Source organism: Diorhabda sublineata, chromosome X (assembly GCF_026230105.1).
Source record: "Diorhabda sublineata isolate icDioSubl1.1 chromosome X, icDioSubl1.1, whole genome shotgun sequence".
In the NCBI taxonomy this organism is placed as follows: Eukaryota; Metazoa; Arthropoda; class Insecta; order Coleoptera; family Chrysomelidae; genus Diorhabda; species Diorhabda sublineata.
The window spans coordinates 16656246-16662256 of NC_079485.1; positions in this window are offsets into that span (position 1 = coordinate 16656246).

A 6011-nucleotide genomic window follows, 5' to 3' on the forward strand; every position below is an offset into this window, starting at 1 on the left:
TAAGAAAGATGGCCGTATATTAAACACAATTTTGTACTAGTTTCGAAATCTTGATACTTTATCGAAGCATCATATTATCTGGTCGCAAATTTTAAAATTAATCGTTTAATAGTTCTTTTTTTTTATTACAAAATTCGCATCAACCGTATACTGGTTATTAGCGATTTATTGAAGATTAAGTATTTTATTTATGAATAATTGTTAAAGTAAATTTATGATAGAGATCTGTTTAAGGTAAGTAATATTGTATTTTGGTCCTAAAATTTCACGTATTGTTCCGAGTGGTAGATTTGACGATGATCTTTCTGAGTTAAGAGATGGACATTCTGCGATTATGTGTTTTATAGTCAATTTGCAATGGCAGTTGCTACATTTTGGTTCAGGTTTCGCATCAAATAAGTAGCTGTGCGTCAGTCGCGTATGGCCTAAACGCAGACGTATTAGAAAAACTTTATCTCTGCGATTTTTCGGTAGTATTGACCATGGTTTTATTGAGTCTTTCACTTCACGAAGTTTGTGTGTGGATGTTGACCATTTGATCTCCCATTCATTAAACACTTTACGCTTTAGGATTGTTTTAATATCGGTAGTAGTTAAAAAGTTCACGCACTATCACTAATTACAGCTTCCTTAGCCGTCAGGTCTGCCTATTCGTTTCCTTTTATTCTAATGTGTGAGGGGATCCAACAGAATACTATTTTTTGTTGTTGTCTTGTATATATTGCAGTTGTTGCTTGATTTTGATTACTAATGGATTTGTGGTGTGAATTTTTTGAAGACTTTGGATTGAGCTAAGAGAGTCTGTGAGTATGACATGATTAGGCTCGTTTGATGAAGCAGCGAAGTGGGTAGCTCGATATATTGCGTATATTTCAGCAGTGAAAGTGGATAGGGTTTGAGGAGCTTTTATCATATATTTGGAGGTTGGTGTAATGATTGCGATACCCGTACCGTCTTGAGATATTGATGCGTTTGTGTAATATGTACAAAGTTTTTGTACTCATTGAGTATGTTATTTAAGTGTCTTCGATTAGCTTATGGTTGGTGTGGTGTTTGTCGAAAGAGGTGAGATGGGTAATGAATTTCGTGCTTTCTATTGTCCATGGTGGAGTTTGAGAACATTCGATAGGAAGGCATTCAGGAATAAAAAAATATAATTCGCTTAGATATGATCGAATTCTAGCATAGAAAGGTTTGGAGGTTCTGGGTTTATTTGAAAAAAGATTTGAAAATTTCTTGAAGAAGCAGTTTTGGAAGGTCGGATTGGAAGGATTGGATTTTAGTTTGGCTGCATATGTAAGGCTCAAATATATTCTTCTGTCTCCCAAGGATGGTTCCCCTGATTCGCAGTACAGACTTTCCACTGGTGTTGTTTTGAATGTACCTGTTATCAAACGAAGGCTGAGTTGTGAAAGCTGTCGAGTTTTTTCAGAAGCGATTTGTTTGCTGTTGAATATACAATTGATCCATAATCTAGTTTTAATCGAATAAGTGTTCGGTACAATGTTAGTAATGTTTGTCGATATGCACCTCACCTCACGCAAGTTCAGTCGTTTTTTGCAAGCTAGGAGAAGATTTCTAATATGATAGTTCCAGCTTATTGTGTGGTCGAATATTAATCCTAGAAATTTTATTGCTGTCTCCATTTTTATGTCTTCATTATAAAGTTTCATTACCGGTATGTTTGGTATGTTCTTTTGTCTTGAGAAAAGAAAATAGCGAGTCTTTGTAGTTGAAAAATTAAAACTAGTTTCTTTGACCACAGTTCTAAGTTATGGATAAAAGCCTGACTTTGTGAGAAGAGGTTTTTAATATTTTTTCCTTTACAGTAAACAACCAAGTCATCTGCGTATAGTCGAGCTTTTACTGGTAACTTTAAGTTTTTCAGGATGTCGTTGATTGCGATGATAAAGAATGTGGGACTTATGATTGATCCTTGGGGTACACCATTATTAAAATATGTTTTTTCGGAGGTGCCGTTGGTTTTAACTTTAAATGTTCAATTTCTCAGGAAGTTTTTGATAAAATCCAGACAGTGACCATATATGTTGAATTCGTATAATTTTTTTATGATGTAATCATGCCTTGTATTGTCAAAAGCTCGGTTAATGTCAACGAAAATAGCTAGACAGCTGTTTTTTAGGGCAAATGCTTCGTTGATTTCACTTTCCAAGTCTATTATGTTATCCAGGGCTGATCTATGTTGTCTAAATCCGCTTTGTTCCGGTATAATGAGGTTTCTTTTTTCTAGAGTCCAGAGCAGTCTGTTGTTTATAATTTTTTCCATTAGTTTGCATATAGCACATGTGAGTGATATGGGTCTATAGGATTCAGGATGGGTTCTAATGGTTTGTGGTTTCAGCATAGGAATTATTATGGATTCACGCCACTTTTCAGGAAAGTTATGCTGCAGCCAGATGGTATTGAATAGGTTAAGGATTTATTCGTGAGCAATTAAGGGAAGATGTTTCAAGAAGACAACTGGTATTTCATCTGGTCTTGGTGACGTTTCTTTCAGGCTTGAAAGAGCTTCATCATATTCTTGGATGGTAATGGGTAAATTGATGGGTTCGTTTTCATCGAACTGTATCATTATCTCATCCTTTTCTTCTCTCTCATGGGTAATAATAGTATCATCGTAATTGCGTGTGATGGAGCGGTTTTTGTAAGTGGTAGCTAGTATTGAGACTATTTTGGAGTTATCTGTGATTGTGCGTCCGTCTTTCTCTAGTAATTGTATAATATGGTGCTTGTAAAGTCCTGATATTTTTCTCACTCTTTTGATTTTGTTTGCTGATGTATTGTGTCTTTTATATCTATTGAAAGCTTTTTTGTTGCTCTCAATTGCTGATTCGCAGTCGCTATTCCACCACGGCACAGGATTGCGTTGTTTCAGACGTGTATTTTTTCCGATTGATATGTTTGCTGCTCGCTGAAAAATACTAATAAGGTTTTCTAAAGCTTCGTCTATATCTGTTGTAATTGTGTAAGTTGTCAAACTTTCTGAGATAATTGTTTTGAAAAGAGCCCAGTCTGCTTTTTTTAAGTTTCATTTTGGATATAAGTCGTGATTGTGATTTGGTTTTCTCTTGTTATGAATGACTATTGGATAGTGGTCACTGTTGTAGGTATGATCCAGCCGATCCCAGGAAAGAGCTGGAGTCAAAGTTGGGTCACAGATAGTGAGGTCAATATATGAACTCTGTCCTGATTGTATGCTAAATCTAGTTGGCTTTCCATCATTTAAGATGGAGATATTTGCGTCATCAAGAATATCTCCTAGTAAGCAACCCCTGTGGTTTATTGATGTTGATCCCCACATGGTGTTATGGGCATTGAAGTCTCCGACTATTATTCTAGGTTGAGGAATTTGTTCCAATAATTCATTTAATTCTTTAGCATCTACTTGATATGCTGGAGGGATATATATATATATATATATATATATATATATATATATATTTCGATAGCTACGGCTTCAAGGTTTGTAAGGATCGTGATTTCTGCAGCGTGGAGAGATTTTTCCACAAATATTGCTACTCCTCCGCTAGCTATTTCAGTATTTATTCGGTTCTTGTAGAAGCTGTTAATTTGCCTGAGTGGTTCGTTGTTATTGTATTTGAAATTGGTTTCTTGAAGACAAATAACTTCACATTTCTGTTTGGATAGGATGATTTGCAACATTGGTAAGTTGTTATATTATAGATGTAAAGTCCATGAGAATACGGGGATATTAAAGTAAATTATTGGTTCAGTTAGTTAATATTTGTTTGAGATGATTCACTTTCTGTTTCTGAGAGGTCTGTTTCTGGTATGCTCATTTGTAGGTGAGAAAACAGTTTCTTCTTGAGTTTAGTGCATCTGCTTTTGATAGATCTGTGCTCAAAGAAAGGGTAATTTTTGTTAGCATGTCTATTAATCCAGTAAAATCATTTGTGTAGTTCTTTATTTTACTAATTGGATCAGATGAACCGTAGACATTTTCGAAAAGGTCAGATATCTGGTTGTGGTCCAATATGAAAGGAGGATTCTGTTCTGAAATGACTTTACTAATCGGTTCCATGAGAATTTTTGTAGAGATATCTGGTTTATTTTTAGGCTTTTTACTTGTCCTATTTGGTTTGGGGAAAGAAGGTTTCTTAAGGTTCTCTGGTTTAATTCCTTCTGTTTAAGGGGGAGGCGTAATTATTTGCTCGTAGTTGCGATTGGTGCTGTTTTGCGGAATTTCTTCTATGTTTATGGGGGGTACATTCTGGGAGTGAGGTGTTATAGGGGTTTCTGATGGGATCTTGGTGTGTGCTTGTGAAGTATTGGCTTCGGTATTTTGGGGCTGCTGGGAAGGTTGGGTGGGGTTTTGTGGTAGTTCAGTTATTTGGGGTTCTTCATAAGTTTGTAATTGGGAGTTTTTACAGTTTGCTGCAGTATGACCTGGTTTTATGCATGTAAGACATAGTAGACGGTCTTGGGATAGGTAAATTCTGTAGCTGGTGTTCTCGTGTATAATCATTAGACAGTTGGGTATTTGGATTGTGGATGGTGAAATAAAGATTTGTCTTCTGAAGCTGTAGATGTGGTTATATTCCGGAATTGTGGAGCTGATTTTGAGGAAAGACATTGGTGAGAGTGTATTGAGACCTATTTTGTTAAGTTCATCGATTAGAGCTGAGTGTGGTATGGTGGGGCATACATTTGAGAGTATTAATCTTTCGGAAGGTGTTATATGCTTTCGGGCTTGGATCGAAGTGTTGTTGATAATGATCAGCCCTTTATGAAAGGTCATGAAGCAGTCTACAGTATCTTCATTTGCGAGGTACATGCATATTCTATTGTTTGACAGCCTCGATCTGAATAGTATATTTTTTAGACAGATTAGTTCTCCAAGTGATATCAGGTAATCTTGAATTTTCATGTTATCAACAGATGGAAAAACAATTGCTTGATGTTTTGTAGGAAATTGTGGTTGACTAAGTATAGATGAGTATGTTTTTGTAGGGTTTATATTCTGAGAGCTTTTGTAGTCAGAAGTCCCAACATTTGTATTTTGCATCATTAATTTTAGAAATATTTCCGCTTTGATTCGAGAGTGTGGACCTATTTTGGCACAGGCCACTTCATATTAAGTTGATAAGAGCTGGTTTGTTTTTTTTTGCGAATTTTTCTTCCAAACCGGTGCGGTGTAAAATTGATAGCACAGTGTGTAACAAATTCACTGATTTAGTATGAATGTATGAGATTCTACTTACAGTAATGTCTCTGAGTTAAGAACACTTCTAAAAGATTCTGTCTATAGTTTCATAGATTTTAGGACTGTGATAACTATCGAAAAAGAGTTATTTTTATAGGAACTGATACTTTCACTGTTAACGTTACGGTTGCCAGAGCCGGACTTTAATAGTTCTTGTTTACTTCAATTATCAAAAACAATTTAAAAACAAATTTATTAACTGTATTCTATTTGCCCATTCCTTCCTAATCTATTATCACTGCCACTGCAGTCTAAATCTTACAAGGTTATAGGTGAATAGAATAGATTTTTAATTTTGAGTAAAGTTGAATAAATTATTATGAAATTATTATTTTTTAGTTATTTATCTTTTAAATCAATCATTGATATCATCTAAGGCTAATAGAAATATTGAAAGTGATGATTGATACAATAACATGTCTAGTTTTTTTATAATTGTTTTAACTTTAACAAAAAACGACCCTGATGGAATAGCAAGATCAAAGTTACCTACTATGTACTACATTTATTGCTTTTTATACTATATTCCGAGAACCAATGGATCGTAACTAATTTTACTTTTTGTTGAATGTTCTATATTAAGTTTTTATTTGCACTAACAATGATGTGTAAGAAAACTTATGCAGTAGTTCTCAATTTAATTCTATAAAATGTGTGTTATATACGATAAAATATAATGGGTTCAATTATGTTTTTTGTACCATTTAAGATAAAATAAAAACAACAAATCCATAGAATTAATTCATAGTTCTATGATATCTGTCAG